The 22,751-nt window shown below is 28.4% G+C and overlaps 1 long non-coding RNA gene across 1 annotated transcript in view; it reads left to right on the top strand.

The window, feature by feature from the left end:
* The window catches only part of LOC142328679 (uncharacterized), a 443,558-nt gene that overhangs the window by 116,985 nt on the left and 303,822 nt on the right, over positions 1-22,751 (top strand). Inside the window, exon 2 of the long non-coding RNA XR_012757323.1 lies at positions 1,177-1,303. This is a non-coding gene — a long non-coding RNA (uncharacterized LOC142328679). The remainder of the gene's footprint in view (positions 1-1,176; positions 1,304-22,751) is intronic.

The following is a 22,751-nucleotide window of genomic DNA, read 5'->3' as shown; positions in this document are numbered from 1 at the left end:
CGGTGTTCTATGGTGGTTGGATTTCAATTAACCACACATTTCTTAGGAATGGTCGAACTAAGACTGTTGTACACACTTTATATACACTTATTTACATATCATCCTCATTCATCTACTGAAGTAACACCTGAACGGTGATTCCCGGAGGCTAAACAGGAAAAAGTTACTAAGATTGAGCGTTAAAAATTTGTTGATGATTTGAAGTAAATTCGATTATTTCTTCTTTAAGCTTTTTTTAAGAACTTGATAATTTACTTATTGATAACATATACCTTGTGTTATTAAAGATCTTAAAAATATTAAGATTTTTACTTGGAGGCAAATCTAGAAGAAGAAAGGATTGTACGGGCTTTTCCCGAAAATATAACAAAAATGTAGCAGTACATACGCTTAATATGTACTGCTAAATTTTTGTCATATTTTCTAAAAGGTCTAGTTTTGCCGTATACAGACTGTTCCACGAAGAAAAGGAAAGAATTTCAGGTCATGTTCTACAAGTAAAAACAAAGAAAAAAGTACACATAGACATAGGTCTGGAAAAGCTTCGTCTTTGTTTTGCAAAACTTTTATCTCTGATTTCTACTCTAAGGGTAAAATTAGGTCACAATGCGATTCTTGGAACTTAAATTAGCAGATAATTTGATGGTTTCACGTGGTGATAATTTTTCCCAGAGATGTATCTCTCTAGTAATTGAAACAATTATTGTAAAACACAAAAAATTGGTGTCGCAAAACGATTTTTTAGATGTATCGCACAATAATTCCATTAAATTACAAGTAAAAAAACAAAAAATTTACAAAAAATTTAATTGTGATAAAATTTATGTAAGTAACGTCAACTAAACACAATGAAAATTTTAAGAAATTTGAGTTTTATTAAAAACAAAACCGATCGAAACGCGGCAGAAAAATATGCTATTATAGTACAAGAATCGTTTCAATATTAAAAAATGTCTAAATATAGAATTAATTTTTAAAAATAAAGAAATAGAGAAATTAAAAATATCATTTTTGTATTATCTAAATCTCACTGTTTCGTAAAAAAATATTATGAAACGAACATTTATTATCATATCGGTATATAAATCTAAAAAGTTTTTGTCTGTTACTCTATCACGCAAAAACTACAGCACTGATTTCGATGGATCGTTTTTTATTTTCTTTATTTTTTTATAGAGAAATATTTTACGAAAACCCGCGAGCTGAACTACAAACAGCATCTAGAACTACCGGAACTGAAGATCAAACAAATCATCGTTGATGGGTTCTAGCTGCATGTCAAACTGAAGAACATTTAAATAAGGTAAATTTTAGTTAAAAGTTATATTAATTTTAAATAAAATAACGTAGTTTATTTTAATCAAACTTTAAAATTTTATTCTTTTAACCGGTTTAAAATACAAATAAACTGGCAAGTAAGTTTTACTTCGGACTATCAGATTTACAAAATATTATAGCATGCGAAAAATTTTGAATCTTAATGCGAGTTGAAATGTAGATAAAAGATGAAAAAATTAGTACTAAATTAACAAAGTCAGTTTTTATTTAAACGAAACAACCAAATTTCTAATATAACAGTAGTTTTATTTAAGTAAAAACAGTTTCATTTACGTACAACTGAAAATAAAACCATATTTAAAACAACTTTGACTATACGAACTGTATTAAAATAAAGGTTTACTTTATTTACCTTGATTTTAAATTACAATTTTCTTTATATAACACAAATTTCCGGTTTACAGAATAAAATATTTTAAAGAATCCTAGACCTATTTTGATCAAGAAGAATTTTTATATTAAATTTAACCCTTTGAAGGATAAGATGACCTTACAATAAATATAAACAATTTCTACTTTTACTTCTAACGAACAGTGGAAATGGGAAAACCATGAAATAATTTATAATATAAACTAAAAAATAAAATAAAAAATTACCCAAAATTATTTTATGGTATTTGGTTGAATCTTAAATCAAATACTTCATCTTTTTCTTTATGGTATAACCCTTATATCATGACATGTCGGTGAAACTGGCTATACTCGAAAGCTTTGTTGTCTGTGGCTAGTCCTTCAGTCCTTACGACACTTATTTCTTTTTGATATCCTTCTCTCATGCTAATATTTCTCTTACAAATAAAACCTAACCCGGCTATTTTAAGTTGAGCTCTAATATTTTTTCTAGAATTTTCTTATCATTAACTAGCATTATTAGTTGCAGATTAATTTTACAAGCTCAGTTAAAGAAGTCTGAAATTCTATTTATACTTTCTCTTTTGATGTAAATTTTAAATAAATATTCAAGCAAGAAAAACAATTACAGATAAAATTTTTAATATGTCTTTGATATTCAATTTTATTAGAAGATACTAAAATTTATGTTACCCCTTAAAAAGGGGTTTCTTGCACTTAAATAAATTGTATATCAAATTATTTTCATAAAATCAAATTATTTTTCAGCTTACTCAGATTTATTTTTTTTTAATTTCCAATATATTTATACATAATTATGAAGTTTTACTCATTTTATCAGCAAGATTAATGAATTATTTTACTATTTATTAGGAAATAATTTGAGTTATACGATTAAAAAATGGGAGCAGTAGTGTTCTTTTAATAAGTTCTATAAAGATATTTGTTTTTAGGACAGAGTCTCATGAAAGAAATATTTACGTATTTTTATTATATACGAGGGTTAATTTTTTCAAGGTCCGATCGGTCACGAAATTAAAACCACAGTGAAAATAAAAAATTTTTTATTTGTAACAAGTACTTACATAGTTACGTTATTCCTCTACATAGTCGCCACTCCGATTTAGACATTTGTCGTAGCGTGGTACCAACTTTCCAATACCCTCGTCATAGAACGGAGCCGTCTGTGTTTTCAGCCATGTATCTACGCTGGTCTGCAGCTCGATGTCTGTGCCAAAATGTTGTCCTCCTAGCCAGCGTTTCATGTGAGCAAAGAGGTCAAAATCGGATGGAGCCAAGTCCGGGCTGTATGGTGGGTGATCAAACACTTCCCAAAGAAAACGCTGCTGGAGCTTCTTTGTTACAGCTGAAGTGTGCGGCCGAGCATTGTCATGGAGAAACACAATGCCTGATGACAACATTCCTCTTCGCTTATTCTGAATTGCTCTTCGTAGAGTTACGCAGTATGAGGCTGCAGTGATGGTCGTGCCACGTTCCATGAATTCCAGCAAGAGCTGCAGACCAGCGTAGAAACATGGCTGAAAACACAGGCGGCTCCGTTCTATGACGAGAGTATTGGAAGGTTGGTACCACGCTACGACAAATGTCTAAATCGGAGTGGCGACTATGTAAAGAAATATCGTAACTATGTAAGTACTTGTTACAAATAAAAAATTTTTTATTTTCACTGTGGTTTTAATTTCGTGACCGATCGGACCTTGAAAAAAATAACCCTCGTTTGTATATATAATATAAAGTATATTTTTATTTATTTTTTTTTTATACTATCAATTAAAAATTATATATACAATTTTATTCAACATATTTATCCAGCTATATTCAACTAGCAAAACAAACCTTGAGCGTTAGCCGCGAGTTCATATCATTATATCAGGATTATTATTAATAAAAGAACTAATTAAAAATACAATATTTAACTAAACAAAAATACATGACTTTTGTAACATGATACATAAAATAATTTAAAAAAAACGTAAAAATATTTAAATTGAAAAATTAAGTTAAATAAAATAGACTTAAAAGGAAAAACATATAGAACCAGAATGTAAAATTACCTAAATCTACATTGAAATCAAATACAACAAAATACAATAAATTTATAATCTAAAAAGTGAGAAAAAAATTCCATAATGGAGAAATAAAAAAATAAAAATACTGTATAAGATAACGTATAAGACAACAAGATATATTCATTAGATAAGACAACTGAATACATTATAAGATAACGTATGATAAGACAAGAATATTTCTAAGATAAGACAACTGAATATTATTATGAATTTGTACTGCCCTGGCATTCACTTAAACATTCACAGTTTTATATGTGTAGATTTTTGAATGTTAAATAGTGTACTGATTTATTTAATTGCCCTTTATTTTAATTGCCATAAAACAAAAAGTAAATGTAATATCAACCATTTTTTATTTTATTTTGAAGCTTATAATATTATATTATGTTTGAAAAATAATATCATTCGTATGGCATCCACAGCTTTGCTTGGCATAGCAAAGTCTATCAACAAAATTTGCGTCGTCACTCTTTCGCACCAATTTTGTGAATTTTGCAAATACAGCTTGAATTCTACTAACAAAGCGTCAAATATTTCCTTTCATCAATTGTTCGTCATTTGTTTGCTAGAACTTTTAGCTAATATAACCCCAGTGTATAAAGTCTAAGTGAATCAAATTTTAAACATCAATTCACACGATCATGGTGGCTAATTGACATAACCACTTCGTTTAAATTATCAAATCCTCAAATCTTGACGCAATAACTGAATTGTTACACAGCAGCTGTGTGCCATGTAACACCATCCTGCTGAAAACACAACTCATTCAAATCAAACTATTACAATTTTTCAAAAAAAATCACGAATCATAGCTCGGTAGCGTTCACCATTTACTGCTACAGCTTCTCTTTGATAATTTTCGGAAAAAAAGATCCGATGATGACATTAGCCCATGATTCTCACCAAACAATGATTTTTTGGTGAGAATTATGTGATTGTAGCTGTTGAATCATTTGCGGGTTGGAATCATCCAAAATAAGACAATTTTGCTTGTTTACAAATCCATCAAGCCAAAAATGACCCTCATCTGAAAAGATGATATTTTTATGCAAATTTGGATCCACTTCGCGCTGCTCTAGAGTCCAATCAGCAAACCAGAATGGTCCTTTGTCTTAATTCTTGAGTTAGTTGAATCTCATATGGGTGTAGACCAAGACCTCTACACAGAGTTCACCATGTTGTTGTTGAAGAAAGACCCAATTGTTGTTAACGACATGACATCAATAAATTTCGATTTTAATGAACACTTGCACTTACAGTAGCAATATTCTGTTGAATTCTTGCATTTCTTTTGTGAATTGATGTTTCAACATCGAGTAAAAAAAATTCTCTTCTTTAACCGAACGACGTATTATGCTTTTTTGGTCGATTATGCACACCAGTATCACGAAGCGCACAAAATTTAGCTGTAACCGATTCCATATTTCTATAATCAATTTTTATGATTTGTAAACGTTGTTGAGATGTGTAGCGTTCCATGATGATTTACAATTAACTACTGAAAAAAAAATGACGCTTGGAAAAAAATCAGCTCGCCACCACAATCTGTAAATTTTTTGCGCTCAATTTGATAGACCTCTTAAAACAGGGTGATTCACGTCGAATGTAGCAAATTTTCAGCACATGTTCTACTAATGAAAATAAAGAAGAATTTTCATATAAGCATAGGTTCGGAAACGCTTCGTTAACAAGTGTAGGCTGGGAAATATATCGCCCTTATTTTCGCGTCTTCGATAAAATTAAGCCAGACTGTAATTCTTGGGACCCAAATTAAGGAATAAATTTAGGGATTTTAAATGAAATCTGAAAAATTGAATAAATGAATCCCAATTCCAGTATTTTATTTCTTATAGTTTTTGACAAATTCTGGGTAATAAACTAAAAATTGGGGTCGAAAACGCTATCTTATGTTTGGTGCAAAATAACTTTTTTAAACTAGTATTAAGTACATAAAGGATTTTTAAACAACTTGTAGGAAATTGATTTTGAGTAATGTGGTACGAATAATGTTCACAGAAACTAAATACAATCTTATGAAGGTTATTAAAAACAAAACATATCAAAACGTGACAGATTTTAACTAGGTATTTAAAAAAAAACAAAATTTTTAATATTACAAAACAAAATAATTATATATTTTAGAAAAAGTAACAAAAAAAAAATATAACTAACAAACAATTAAATAAACTGTTTAAAATATCCTGTGCCACAGTGGATAGGATAAGTTCGTTTCCCTTTGGCCAACGAACAATGATTTAAGTGGCTTTGCGGATTTCAGCAAGGTTGTTTTGTATTAGTTGTTGTACCGTACTGAGAATTCGAATAATTAATTCATTCTTTTGTATTAGAGTTTTATTCATATACTGTTGATTTCAAGTGGCTCCAGAAGTAGCAGTCCAAAGGTGTTAAGCCGACAGTCGCTAACGAAGCGTTTCCGAACCTATGTTTTTATTAATTTTCTTGTTTTTATTTTCACCTCTAGAAAATGCCCGGAAAGTTTGTGACATTTTTCGAAAATCAATCTGTTTATTCGTCATTTAAAAATATAAGGTACAATTTCAGACCTATTTAGTAATATAAACTGTTTAAAAATACCAATTTAACCTATATAAAGTTTAACTTCCGTTGTAGACAAACACGCGAACACAATTATTATTATTGTCATCGTTATCATCATGCTTAGACCTTTGCTTATTACACCTCAACTCCTGAACAATCTCGTCTTAATTCAACTGACTTAAAAGTGACAGACTCAATTCTGACCGCGCGTGAGGATCGATCTCAAAACGTATGCAGTTCAGTTTCAACTCCAGAAGGTACGTTTAATTTTTTAGAAAATTTATCTACTTTTTTAAAGCGTTATGATATAAGTTTTTAAAATATAGGGAACCGTTAGCAAAATATAATTATTATAAATATAATATTAAAAACAGCTTATCAATATATTATTTAATTTCCTCAAACGTTTTCGACTATTCTGCCATCATCAGGAAGAATTTATAATAATTTAGAATTAAAATATATAAAAATATAAAATTCACAAGATGAAATTTGAGACACAACAATTGATTGTCATAAGATAAAAATCTGTAAATGTTAAAGTCATAAGTTAAAATAAAATAATTACGTCTGTTTTGTGTCACAATTGTTATCTTAACATAACAACTGTAATACTCTTACAAAACGGATGAAATTAATTTAATTTATGACTTTAATATTTACAAATTTTTGTCTTATGACGCTCAATTGTTGTCTCTAATTTTATCTTGTGAATTTTATATTTTTATTCTAAATTATTCTAAATTTTACCTGATGATGGAAAACGTTTGAGGAAATCAAAAAAATATATTGGCAAGCTGTTTTTAATATTATAATTATTATGATATATTTTAAATTGACTTTTTTTATTGCATATTGATTTTCATCGAGATATTTATTTGATCTGTTCGTTATGTTAATGTGAATTTATAATATATATAATTGTTATTATAAGTCGAAAACTTCCCAATAGAATACGTTAAGCATTCATAATTCATATTTCTTTCGCTTGGCATTCTTCTTTTCCCTCCAAAATTCCTTCACTCTTTCAGAAAAGGCCTTCTTCCGTTCTTCAGACCGTTTTGGACGATGTTGTTTAGGCTTTGGCGCTTCTGGTTTAACTTCTCATTTATCTATTTTATTTCTGTTTGTGCTTCTGTCTATGATCCCTTCAAGCGTAATTCCGGCGTGTTCTAAATCTTTTCGTGTTTCTGCGAGCCAGGGAATTGCAACTATTAATGATAAGTACGCGATTATTCTTTTGGTCAGTCGGTTTTCCGGCAGCCTGCAAAGGTGTCCGAAGAATTTCATTCGTTTTTTCCTAATGTCAGTTTCGATATTAGAGTATGTTTCAACAATTTCGTTTGGTTGTAATCTGCATCCTTCTTCTGTTTGTCTCGGTCCCAATATTTTCCTTATAATCTTCCTTTCATGTTTCTTTATTTCTTCTATTTCGGTTTTCTTATTTAAGGTCAATGTTTCACTGGCCTACAATGCTGTGGGTTTAATAACAGTGTTGTAATGCCGGATTTTCGTTTGGCGCGAGAGGGATTTCTCGCTGTAGAGATTTTGCACTAAACTTAGAGTTTTCCTGACCTTCTGCAGACGGTCCAATTGACTTGGTTTCTCAGAGCTGTTCGGCGTAATAAATTCTCCAACGTACTTAAAGTGAGGGACTTCATTTATTACTCCATATTTTGTGTTTAAATTTGAGATTTCTATTCTTGAGCAGATGAATACTGTTTTTTTCAAACGAAATTTGTAGTCCTACTTTTTCTGCATGTTCCTTGAGTGTTTCTATTTATTTTATCGCAGTCCGTTCGTCTTCCTTAAGGATTGCCAAATCGTCTGCAAATGCCAGGTAAGGGATATATAAATATATATATATATATATATTTTTCTATCTTCGGTTATTATTTTTAGTTTATTATTGTAATTCTGTAATTTTAGAAAATAATTGCATTGTTTAAGTAAAATTTACTCATTTTTATGGATAGATTTAAGAATATTCGTTAAAATTTAAAAGAAAATTTATAAATAATGAGGTTCAGTTGTTAGGTTTGTGTTTTGTTAAGGCATAAATATATAAACTAATTTTACGTTTATAATATCATTTTGGAAATTTAAAAAAAATTATTTAAATATTTGTTACTTTTGAATGACTAGTGGAATATAACAAAATAAAATATAAACAAATAGTTTCATTTATTTGTTTATTTTTTTAAGAACTTTAATCAGACTAAGTGTACTGATACGTATATTTTTATTTATTAGTTTTAATTTTCAAAGGTAGAAAAATCACCATTTTTTGTTATTACTGCAATAACAGTTTAAAAATATTTCAAGTTTTACATTTTCGTAAAAGAAAACAATTTTTAATTTTTTTTCTCTTTTCAAATACTATTTGAGGAATTTGTTATATTTTTATTATTAGAATTTATTTTTACTTATATTTTGAAAATAAAATAAAATTCATATTTCAATATTTCCTTTTTTCTCCTAGTTTATCGTGGGTTAAAAAACTAAGCAAATTTGTTTGACTCTAGTGACATATGTTAAGCAAAGTGCTTATTCATGTTACTAAAGCTGATGAAATTTTCTTTTTTTTTCATAAAACCTAGGAAGGTTTAAAAATTGTTCATATTTCAAAGAGAAATAATATATATTTCTGACTGTATGAAAATTAAAAATTTTTTCATAATATATAAGCATTCATCCTTTTTGAAAAATAAAAGAATCATAAAAACGAATTTGTTTTTTAATAATCATACATACTGATTACTTTTATTTAAGTTTGGTTAACAGTTTTGATAATTTATTACTTTTACGTAACGTAATTGAAAACAAGCTGTTCGAATGAGGTAGAGAAAGAACAGATATTTTTTTATAAAGGTAACTTGAAAGCATCCTGACTGTTTGTGTAATATATTTTACAAGCAAGGGATATCAATTTTTATATATTTAGTCAACCGTTCTTAAACATTAATTTTTATAGATCGAATCAATATTATGCCGGGAATAAAATTGAGAACATAGTACGGACAACTTCATTTTCGTGTCATAAAACTATGATAAATACCAGGGTCCAAAATATAGAGTATTCTTTTCAGTTATCCAACTGCTGATTTAATTTAATAAAAAATATTATTTTCCTTCCTTATAATACTCGTATAGTAAATTAACTAATAGTATAATGATTCTTGTCTTCATTATCATAACGGGTGTATATTTTACCCCAGTAACGACTTTACGTAAACTTTCTCAGAATTGAATTTTCGACAAATTTTATTTGCTGACTGGTTATTTACAAAGTAAATCTTCTTTTAACCTAGAACAGTACGTTGCGCTATTCGAATCATTACTTAACAGTGGCATGGAATAGTATTACATAATAATATTATAATATAATATAGTTGTTTTACTACCATATAACAGTAATCTGTATTTATATTAGTGTAGCCCTCAACCCTCCCAGCTTGAAGCCATTTTTAACGGAATGTTTTTATCAGTGTAGAATACAACTTTAAATACCCCCGCAACCAAAAGTCCAATCGATTTAAATCTAGTGAGCAGGAGGCCAGGCATTTGAACCACCACGGAAAACCATCGTTCAAGAAAGGTTCAATCCATTCCCAAAAAAAGATAAGCTGGTTTCTTGATCAATTCAAAAAAAATTGAATTACTAATAAATTTTTACATGAAAAACGGTGAAATTTCACTTTTGGTCATTTTTTTCAAGACTCAGGGATGACATACACAGTTTGCATTATTTATTTATATATAGGTATATGTTAGTAGTTTTACCATAAATAATATTAATGGTGATATACTTACCCATAAGTTTTTATGAATTGTTGAAGAAAGCTGATTTAAAAAAAAAAATTTTGGCTTCAACTAACTCTGAGAGGGCTGGTGATAAAAATCTCAAATTTGCACTGCAGTGTTTTGTAGATGTTTATGGCAAGTAAAAAAGTTTCTTGCGTTGTACTAATAAAAAAGTTATAACCTCTCAAAAATTATGAAAAACCTGTTAAAAACGATACCATTTTGATTCATTAAATAAGTGCTCCAAGGAGGTTTTTTTGTCTTCTTGGCACTTTACATTTTTAAAAGGCTAATGACCTTTGATTTATGCTTAATTTTTTCAATTTTTATGGAGGTGATACACCAAAAATGTTACAAACAGGATCCAATTTTTCAATATTGTGATGTGGGGGTGTTGTTCTTGATCTTCGCATTCATATAGTTCTTTGTTCTGATGAGAAGAATACTTTTGAAACGGTTAACACAAAGAACTAAATTTAAATTTTGAAAAATGTGTTCTTAAGAGCTTGCTCTAATGTTATTTGTCTTAAGTTTTTCTTAACTGTTCTTTTATGAGTTTTCAAAGGATCACAACAGAACTGTCCATACAGGTGACTGAATTTTGATAAAAACTTTCTTTCATGATATTTACAAACACTACATTTTGTGGCCACAAACACATTACATTTTGTGAATTAACACGTAAAAAAATAAGTTGTTGGTTTCATCAATAAATATACAAAATTTAATGAGTTCTTTGGCTACTAAACTGTTTTATGACGCCTTCATTCACATATATTCCTGTGGAACATTGTTCTTCCATTATTTTATGTGAAATTACGTGAAAATAATGTAAAAATTTAACCGATTTTAAAATTTGCAAATATAATGTTTTTAAGTAAAACTTATTTATGTAGTAAACACTTCCAAACACAGGATGTAATTTGAGACTTTCGTTAAAGATGTGAACAGGTACTGACTAATGTAAGACTGACCAGTTTGTAACTGCAATGCTAAATGATGCAACACGCATAAATGAGCATGTTGCAACATGAAATTTCCTGACGACTGGAAATGACGTCAAGCGCCTGTTATAACATGAACACTGGAGATGAATGATTCAAACAAGTCTATTTCAACTATAGTAATAAGTATAAAAATATTAAAGTCTAAGAAGACAAGAAACCCCCTTGGAGCACTTATTTAGTGAGTCAGAATGGTATCGCTTTTAACAGATTTTTCACGTTTTTTGAGAGGTTATAACTTTTTTATTAGTACAATACACAAGAAACCTTTTTATTTGCCATAAACATCTACAAAACACTGCAGGTTGTGAAAATTTGAAATATTTATCACCAGCCCCATCAGAGTGAGTTTGTTTTTATTTGAAGCCAAAATATTTTTTTTTTAAATCAGGTTTCAACAATTCATAAAAACTTATGGGTAAGTATATCACCATTAATATTATTTATGGTAAAACTACTAACATATAACTATATACAAAAAAATAATTCAAACTGTGTATGGCATCCCTGCGTCGTGAAAAATATTACCAAAAGTGAAATTTCACCGTTTTTCATGTTAAAATTTGTTGGTAATTTTCTCATTAAAAAATTGCAAAAAAATTGCAAATATACCACTAGACTAACCTTTTATCTTGAGAAAATATGAATAAATTGCTTTTTGTTTCATCCTTCCAGGACCAATAGTTTTTAGTTATGATTTTTTCCGTAAACCCTTACAATCACAAATGTAAGTATGCGCACTGAACAAAAATGGCCGCCACAGGTAAATTGCGTAAATAAAAAATTAGAAAAAAACAGTTTTAAGGTTCTGAGACATGTAGGAAACAAGTGGGCAAGTTTAATTTTTTTTTGAATTGATCAAGCAACTACACTTGGATTATTTCAAATGGATTGACCCGAAAACCATTATTTGAAGCTGCCTGATGTTAGTAGAAAAATTTTCAGGAAAGTTAATGTCCATGAACCAGATTTCGTATGCATTTAGTAAAAGAATATTTTGTAATATATCGGGAAATGTGATTGTGAAAAATCCGTAATATTTCTCTAAGTTTAGAGACTTTTAGGCAGAAACTATGATCCAGTCAGTATGGCTTCAAAGAAAATTGCCCATACGTTAATGGAAAACCGATGATTTAACACAAGTAGCATGTGGATTTAATTTTGCTTATTTATGTTCTTAAACTAATAAATTGTAAATATATAAACATTTTCTGCTGTCAATCTCTGAATATCCTGATCGAGCCGCGAACACGCGACAAAATATATATATATATAAAAAAACAGGAACAGAAAATATTTAGATTCCAAATTAGTCATTACACAAATAATATAAATAAATATAAATATGCAGACAAAATATTTAGATTTCAAATATTGCATATTATAATTCTTTAGGTAAAAACAACCATTTTACAATATTATGATATTACTACTTAAAACAAAATACAGAAACAAAACACAAAAACAAAAATGTTTTTGTGTTTTGTTTTATTTTAAGTAGTAATATCATAACAATATAAAATGGTTGTTTTTTCTAAAGAATTATAACTTGGAATATTTGGGATCTAAATATTCTATCTACGTATTTATTTTTATTATTTTCATAGTGACTTACTTGGGATCTGAATATTTTCTATTCCTGTTGTTTTTTAACATCCAACGGAGAAGTTATCATTTATTATATATACTGGTATATATTCTTGTAATTTTATTTTGCCGTAGTCTAAACAAACTCATTCTTTTAAATGTTTCATTTCATAATTTTTCAGTAGGTATTAACTTACATGGGGATAGATTATCCCATTATATAGATATTTATCTCTACTCAATAATGTTTATTCTAATGAAGCTTTAGTATTTTATTTTTTATTACTTTAAAATAGCATTAACCTAGTGGAAATTACTAGTAATTAGGATTAAAGAAATCAACCGTATTTATAAATAAAAGTTTTATTTTTTTACTGTGTACTAAAGTCTACTGAAAAACTGTATAAAAAATTTCATGTCATTTTATTTCGTGTCACTTTATTATGCTTTTACTTAATAAATGTCACACAGATATTTCATATATTTTTTTATAACTCGGCAATTCATCTGCTGTGAAATTGTTTTTTTTTATCTTACTGAATAAATTCCAAACACATTCTAGTCTTATAAATGTAACTTAGAATTTTACTAAAAAAATATTATTAATATATAACAGTAGAATTATTTTAATTTATAAATCGCCGTCACTGACTTTAATGATTTATGATATATAAAGATAGTTTAATAAAATTAATATTTAAAAAAAAATCATGTACCTATTATTTTAACAAAATAATCGAATAAAGCAATAAAAAAAAATATTAAAAAGTAAAGCGGGAAAAATATTCTATAATAAATTATGAATCATATAGCAGAGTGAAATACTGTTCAAATGTTGTTTTTTTCTGTAGTATTTCATTTTTATTTTATATGAATGGTAGGATTTATTGGAAAATTTTTATTGCTTCAATTTGATGGGTTGAATGCTGTTCGGCGGTACTTGAGATTTTGGTCATTTTAAAACAGCTGATATTTTTTTTTACGATACTTATTTTTATTGTTTGTATGACAGGACAGCCGAACAATTGTTTTTATTTTTTCGTTTATTTTTGTCAATGTATTATTCGATTTGAATACATAGGTGTATGTTTAATATTAAATTGTTCTGTTTTTATATTTTATCGTAAAACATTTTGGTAGAGTTTGGTTTTGATATCTACGTTTTATTAACTTTTAAAATTAAGTTATTGTTAAAGATATAACTGGAGTAGTTTAACATTTTTAACTTCATTTTTTTTTAGTTATATAGTAGCATAATTTATGTTAATTAAAATTTATTTTTTACTCGTAAATAAAAACTCTTAGCTGAGCTAAAAATAAATAATAATAATAATAATAATAATTTTATTTTAAAAAAAAGGCAGAACAGCATGAACGCTTTGATATTTCTTGCAAGAAAATAGTATACCTTACAGTAAATAATATTGTAAACATAAAAAGAAACACAGACATTACGGAATCTTAAAATTACAGGCATATTTTTTGAACATAAAACTCAGAAAAAATTATATAAACTACAAATAAATTCAAATATTATTAAATACAATAAATATCGTTTATAGTGACCATATTATAGTTTGCAGTAGAAAGACGCTTGCATCTGGAAAATGTCGGAGAAGAAACCTCATATACGGCTGTAATATATTGGAATCGATTATAGAAGAAAACAGAGTCGCCTTTTGGAGTGCTTTTTGTGGTAGATAGACGCTTGCGTGGTGAGAATTTAACTGAAAAGTGGCAGTCGACTCGTGAAAAGAGACCTCAGTGGATTCTTTAATGTGTTTGAATAAGTTACTCACGTTCTGCGTCAGTGACCTTGAGTTCAGGACTGGTCGGCCTGACGCAGAACCTGAGGTTTTCTTACTACTAAGGACCGACGATTTTAGGTCATTATAACCGATGTTATACTACTTATATGCCATTGCCACGGATATTGTAATACAGTAAAATAATAATCATTAAAAATAATAATTTATTTCCGTAATAAAATAACTTAAATATGTAATAATAAATACAAATACGGTAGAGTAAAAGAAGATAGAAAAAAATGTTAAAAAGTCGGTTATTTTGCTTTGTTCCGAACATTTCGTGTTGTAGTACACTTTTTGAAGGTTCTTTTCTAAATCAAAACAAACAATCTTTGTTTCTTCATTAGCAATTTCTGTAAAATTGAGAAACCGGCAAACGGTTTTCATTGCCGCTAAAATTTTGGGAGATTTGGCGGGTTGATGTCTTCATTATTGTCGCTAACGTTACCTTCGTTGTCATTACCTACGTCCCTGTTTATTTGTTCTAGTACTGTAGCCACATCATCATCTGTTAGTTTCATGCGTTTCCAAATCTTTGTCAACCTCTTCATAATCTTGAAACAATGCATTTGACAACGATTAGTTTTGCAGATTATTGCCCCGTTCCGCTAAAAATTCTTCTTTGCATACGCGTTCATTAACTTTGCCAGCGTATGATAAAAATCCTACATGTCTAAAGCAATTTTTTACAGTCAGCCGAGAAACCTCATTTCATGATCTTTCTAACGTAATTATAGTATCCAGAATAGCTATTTGTATTTATTTTTTTTTTTATCTAAATCCTGTATCAATTGTAAAATTAAGCGTTTTTTGTAGTGGACGTATACCGACTTGATCAAGCCTTGATCTAAGGGCTGGAAGACTGCTGTTATTTTCGGTGGTAAAAACACTAACTTTATAGATGAAAGATTTTCAACGTGTGGATGTGTCGGACAGTTGTCAATGAGCAACAGTATTTTGTCATTTTCATTCTTTAATTCACGGTCTTATTTTCGTAACAAAGATGTAAAGAAATCACTTATCATCCGCGCCTTCTTGTTACTTTTGCACATAACAGGAAGCGATTTCAAATTTTTAAAACATCGAGGTTTAGCACTTTTCCCTATAACCAGAAGTTTCTTTTGTAAATTCCAGTCATATTTGTAGCGGTGTTCTTTGGTGGTTGGGTTTCAATTAACCACACATCTCAGGAATAGTCGAACTGAGAATGTACAAGACTACACTTCATTTACACTCATACATATCATCTTCATTCATTCTCTGAAGTATTATCTAAACGGTAGTTACCGGAGGCTAAACACGGAAAAGAGAGTCATATTTGTAGCAATTAGTCTTTTACTGTTAGTCTTTTTTTTTATAATTTTCCACCCGAACACGCTTCGCCTTTAAATCGAAGGGTTCTTTCTGGCATCAGTTTAAAATAAAAGACCGGATTCATCAGCATTATAAATTTTTGCGTTTCAATAGCCCTCTTTTAATTTTGGCCAAATGGTTTCTAGCCATTTTTCTGACACACAGGTTGGAGCTGCTGCGGCCTAGCCGCTTAATCTCCCCGACAAAATATCGTGACGCTGACGGAACCGTTGTATCCATGCAGAAGTTGATAAATCGAGCACGTGGCCCGCGCATCCGTTTTCCATGCTTGTTCAAGATTAAAAAAACAGTTTTTATTTCCTCCTGAATAAAATTAAGTTATTCTGCACGATCTCAACTGGAATAATTTTATTAGTATTCTCAAGTAAATACTAGAGAGCTGGCCTTGGGGATCAGTGTTAGTAGTTTGGAAGGTTTTGCATGATCAGCAATTCCATACCTATCACTACCAGCGAGTACAAGCTACTTTACCTCGTGATTATACTCAACGTGTTCAGCTATACCAATGGTTTATTGGAAAGTGTACTAATCCGAATTTTTTGAACGATATTTTCTTTACCGATGAATCTAATTTTACAAGATCGGCCATTCATAACACGCACATGTGGTCAACTGAAAACCCTCATGCCATTTCAGAGAACCGTCACCAACGTCATTTTTTTTTAAACGTATGGGCTGGTATTCTGGATGACCATTTATTTATCTGTAATTTTACCTGAAAAGTTCAATGAAGAAAGATATTTACATTTCTTGACGGCTGATCTTCAACTTTTAATGAAGATTTGTCACTAAACACACGCAACGAAATGTGGTTTATGCTGGATGGGGCTCCGGATCATAACAGATGATAAATTCGAGATCACATAAATGAAGTACATCAAACAGATAGATTGGTCAAGGAGGCCCAGTAGGTCTCTCGATCTCAATCCTCTTGAATTTTTCTTAAGAGATCAGTTAAAGACACTTGAACACGACACCTCCGTGAATAATATAGAAGAATTGCGAATACGAATTCTAAGTGGATAAGATAAACTGTCTGGATGCATGTATTTTGATCGGCTATTGTAATTTCTTTATTAATGTTTTATTATCTGATATGTCAATTTATTGTAGTTAAATAAATCTTAATGGAAAAAAAAAGTTTAATAATCAATATCTGTTCATTAAATGGTAAACGTGTAAAGTAAATTATTTTTCAATATTATTATTAATTATTATTTATATTTTCATGATTTCAATAATATTTTATTTTAATACTTTAAATATTATTAAATTATTTAAATTAATTTTATTAATCATGGTCCGTTGGCATTGATATGTATTTTATTTATCAGCAATCTTTAATAATATGTTCGAGCGCTTTCGGGTTAGTAATCCATCCTCAGGAATATTGATGTGTTATAATTGTAATTATTTACTTCAATACCATTAATTATACTTGAATTTTAAAAAAAATTATAAATATAACAATCGATCGTCAAAAGGTAAAACAATGTAAACGTTATCCGTCATGTCAATATAAGGTCTCAATTGATATCGTCATGTCAGTATGAAGGTCTTAATTGTTATATAATAATTGAGACCTTCATACTGACATGACGGATAACGTTTATATTGTTTTACCTTTTGACGATCGATTGTTACATTTATAATTTTTTACAATTCAAGCTAATTTAATTAATGATGTGTGAGATAAATAATTATAACGCATCAATGTTCCTGAGGATGGATTAATAATCCGAAAGCGCTCGAACATACTATTAAAGAAGGTAAGGGAAGGTAAGTGGAAACTATTATATAAATTATCTTAATCTATTACATGATAACAGTAAAAAAAATTATTCCAGTTGAGATCGTATCGAGTTATTTAATTTTTTTGGGAGGATATGAAAACTGGTTTTTAAGTCTAAAGTGACTCACTTTAAGAGTTTTTGCCATAACTTTGTTGTTTTTGAACGGATTTAAATAAATAAGATGTTATTTTATTTTTAATAACACGTTTAACAATTTTTGAAAACATAACATTTAAATAAACCAGAGGTTGCAAAGATATTAACAATTGAAATGTTTACATGACTTCTATTTTGAAATGGATTGATAGGTAAGGTTCATTATTTGTATACAAGTAAACGTCTAGGTAACCTAACAGTGTACGAAATTTCAGTTCGATACGATTAACCATTCCTTAGAAATAAATTTTTATGTTAAAAATACAGAATGGTGGATAGCAGTAAACTAAGCGAACGTATGTTGATATAAAGTATTTTCATTATTTCGATGTGGGGGACTAGCCCCTGAATTCTTGAAACGGATTTTATAAACACTCTGTTTATTTTTATTATAATTTAATAATACACTTTTATTACATTTTATATCAACTGATATTAGTTATTTTATTATACTATCAGTTAATAATAAATTTCTCCCATCCAGTTTGAATAAATTGATTTCATCGTTTTCTTCAAAATCTCTCTCCCTTTCTATATATATATTTTTTTTTTTTAGAAAATTTATTACATTTATTTATTAAATTTTATTGAACGTCTTCAATTTTATATTATATTAAATCTTCCATTACAATAGGAACTGCGTTTTACTTATTTTTTCAAGTGTAATGAATTAAATTTTTTAATGAATTTTCCGTACGATTATTGAAGTTAGATATTTATATTGAAGCATACCTAATATATATAATCAAACATATGCACACACTTGAACAGCGTTCAATATACGCTGAGATGAAAACATGAAAAAGATAAATTATGCATATAATTTGAATTAAATGAATAATTAAATAAATAATTGAAAAAAAATAAACGTAATTTATTTAAATATATTTTTCTAACTTATTAGAATGGTAGCGTCTCGGCCTTTTATTCGGAGGTCCCGGATTCGAATCCCGGTCAGGCATGGCATTTTCACACTCACTACAAATCATTCATCTAATCTTCTGAAGAATACCTAACTGGTGGATCCGGAGGTTAAAAAAAAGGAAAAGAAAGAAAGTTATTAGTTTAATTTATAACGTTAATATCCAGAATTTAAACTTTACCATTTTTTTTTTTATTGGAATATATATTATCCTATATTAATTCAGCAAAAGAAAAAGAGATTAAATAAATATTTAATATACGTGACGTATTTATAAGCTCTATGTTCTGCCATTTATTTGGTGTATGATATACTCATAATAAAAAAAAGTTGAAAAATTACTCTGTTTATTTTACATTTTATTTTTAAGACGTTATTTTTTCCATTCAAAAAATTCGCTATGGCATCAGTTTGGAAATAGAAAAACAAATGCAAGATCTTTTTTCTTGTTTTGCACTACTATTTCTTATTTTGTAAAATTTCAAAAACTTGATTTCTTTTAAATTATTTTTAAAATGTTGACAAAATTTTAGTACTTTTGCGCTTCGTAAAATTTTTTACATGAATCACTTCAATAGTGCGGAAAACGTTTATAAAATTATTTAAGAGATAACACTCGTATAGTTTATATTTTTAATTCACATTATTTTGTGCCGTTTTAGAAATATTGATTGCCAGATATCAATCGATTTTGAAAAAAAACATAATATTGATTATGTTTATATTTAGTATAAAAATTACATTTTAGTAAAAAATTTATAAAAATACGTATTCAATTCTATTTAACCTAAAAAAAAAATTGGATCAGCGGCGGCTAGTGTATAGGCACTGTGGAACTGCAGCACTCCCATTTTCACTTAATATTACGATAAAATTTATTATAATGAGTCCTTTTTTCTTTAATTATTTCTTTATACTTGTACAATATATAATCCTAAAGCTTAATGTCAGTAACCATCCTTCAGTTTATAAAAAAACATACAAAAATCTTTGTATGGAACTGTGCGCTTCACAGTTCCAGAGGCGTGGTGTTTGGCTGTTCTGCGCATGCGAACATAGGAAGCTGCACGCGAGACTGCGAGGGGAGGGAGCACTGTCGCTCCCGCAGTGCCGACCCTGGCGTGCTGGTTGAAGGTAGTTTTTTATTTACTCCGCGAGTGTATGGAACGTTCCTTGTTCGTTCCCTTTTCTAGTTTAGTCGGTGGAACGAATAAGAAAGTGGTTTACTTGATTTTTCAGTAGCGATCGGAAGATGGTGGAAAGCAAGGGCTCTTTGATTGCCAAATCTGTTTAAAAATACGCTGGAAGGGCGAAGAGAAGGTAATTAATAAGAACTAATTATGTATATGTTTCTGTGTACATAGAAATTTAAATTAAGCACCATTGTACTATAGTGTTATTAAGCACTTAAAGTTAGTGTTTTTAAGCTTAATTTTGTTTAGTTATTATTTAATCATACTAAAAAATATTGTCTGCATTGACATTTTATTATTTATTCGGTTAAACCAAAAAACCGTGTACTATATTCTCGAATGTGATAAAGTGTAGAATTAGATTATAATCCTGCTTCCAGCTATTCTATTTGATTAATTTTTTTTCGGTTCTTTTATTTTACAGAAAATTTTAACCATGGCCTTGAAAAGGTCCAGAACTTTATGTTGTATCTATTTGGCTTTCGTGCTTTTTTACGTAAAAATTCATACCTCTGATAACGATTGAGATATTTTACTGAAATTCAGTTTTCAAGTTTGTAATGTTACTCTTTATGAAATAAATTTTATATTACGATGGATCTTCTTTGTTTGCAAAACATAATAGCGGCATGTTAATTTTAAAATCATTAAATTCGTAATATTATATGATGAAATATTACGTACGTAAAATTATTATTTTTTTGAACCTCCGGGACCACCGATAGGTATTGCTTCAGAGAATGATATGAATGATTTCTAGCGTGTGTAAAATGCCATGACTGACGGGGATTCAAACCCGGGACCTCCGAATGAAAGGTTGAGACGCTACGACTCGCGCCACAGAGGCCGGCTTTATTGTAATGTCTTAACCGTTTTATTATGAACAAAATAATATAAGGACATAGCAGGAATTTAATATCATTTAAGTGGCATATAATGCAGTAAAATACAGTATGTCATTGCCGGAATGGTAACGTCACGTCCTTTCATCCGGAGGTTCCGGGTTCGAATCCCGGTCAGGCATGGCATTTTTCATACGCTACAAAATTTCCATTTCATATTCCCATGCACAAGTTTCGAGCAGTATTTATTGGTGAAATTTAATCATCCAAAAGAAAAAAAACAATTGTGTTAAAGATTGATAATTATAGTATTAATATTTTTTAAGCAATCTAAAATAAAAACATGTTTTTTATTTATGAAATTAATTCATACTTTTAGTTTTTATGTTTATATATGTGTGTGTGTATATATATATATATATATATATATATATATATATATACACACACACGTATATATATATATATACACACACACACAGACACATATACCATTGCAATATGCATTTTAAAATATAATATAAATAAATGATTCTATAAAGATAAACATAAATTTTAATATTAATTTTTATGAACGTAGCTGTACGCTTAGCTTTAATAAACTTAGCAATGTATATATATATATATATATATATATATATATATATATAATCTGTGTATAACAGTCTGTGAACACACAACGCAAAACTACATATGGAATTTTAATTTTGAGCAAAAATTACGTACCTGATGACAATTTTAAAAATCCAAAAAAGAGGAGTAAGAAATGGTTTGTAATATCGTTTAAATGAAAAATGATGTTTAGTCATTCGTAAAAGATTTCTTTGAAAATAAAATAAATACGACTACGTTTTTTACAAAAGACTCTTCTTGTTTTATTTTTATTTTTTTATTTTTTTTATTTTGATATACATTTTAAATAATAAATCTTATTTATCATCAAATTTTAGAGTTATACAATATTTTTCATTTTTATTAATAAAACATTTTACATCAATACAATTAACTGAATTTGAATCAATAATAATCAAACAATATCTGTACTAAATTCAAGTGCATGTAATACCAGTATTAGAAAACTTATAAAAAAAACTTTTAAAAACACTTACCTTACAAAATATATTTCAATACGTAAATCAGTATTATTTTATGGATATACATAACACAATAGAACTGTCCTGATTTGATATAAAAGTTAACGTTTTCAGTTTTTAAAAATAATTTATAAAAAATAAAAATTAAAACCGACTTCAATAAATAATAGTACTGAAAAATTACAAATAAATATATTTTTATTCATTAACCAAAGTAAAATTATTTACAACAAATAACTATTTTTGAAGTCCACGTGTTAATATTATGTATTATGTATATACATATAATTATATAACAATGTCAAACGATAAAAATATAAGTATTACAAGATATGGCTCAACAATAGACACAGTATTTACGACATATTTGGATAAATTTCATTCCAGAGTATTTATTTCATACTCCAGTTACCACAAACCAATTATTTCAATTTTAGAACATGATGATAATACAAATAATATAAAAATTTCAGAAATAGAATAAAATGTATCATTGTTAACTATAATACACATCATTATTAACAAGTAAATATTTTGTTATTGTTACCAATAATTAATAAATAAAATTAATAAAAAATTTATCGTTAATATTTTTGAATTCATTATACAATCATTTAAATATATGTTTTAATAAAATTAGCACAAATTATAAATAGTAATATAAGCAAATATAATTATAAACCACTAACCGGTATTCATTATTTGAAGTTTTCACTTCTGTCGGCCAGTCCTGCGACTGCCTTTTTTTATTTTTAAATACATACATTGTACTGTAATATCATTAAAATTATACAGTGATGCTGTAATAATAAAATAGTAAAATAAGATACAGTAAT

Source organism: Lycorma delicatula, chromosome 8, assembly GCF_047948215.1.
Source record: "Lycorma delicatula isolate Av1 chromosome 8, ASM4794821v1, whole genome shotgun sequence".
NCBI lineage: Eukaryota > Metazoa > Arthropoda > Insecta > Hemiptera > Fulgoridae > Lycorma > Lycorma delicatula.
This window is presented reverse-complemented; position numbering and strand designations above follow the sequence as displayed.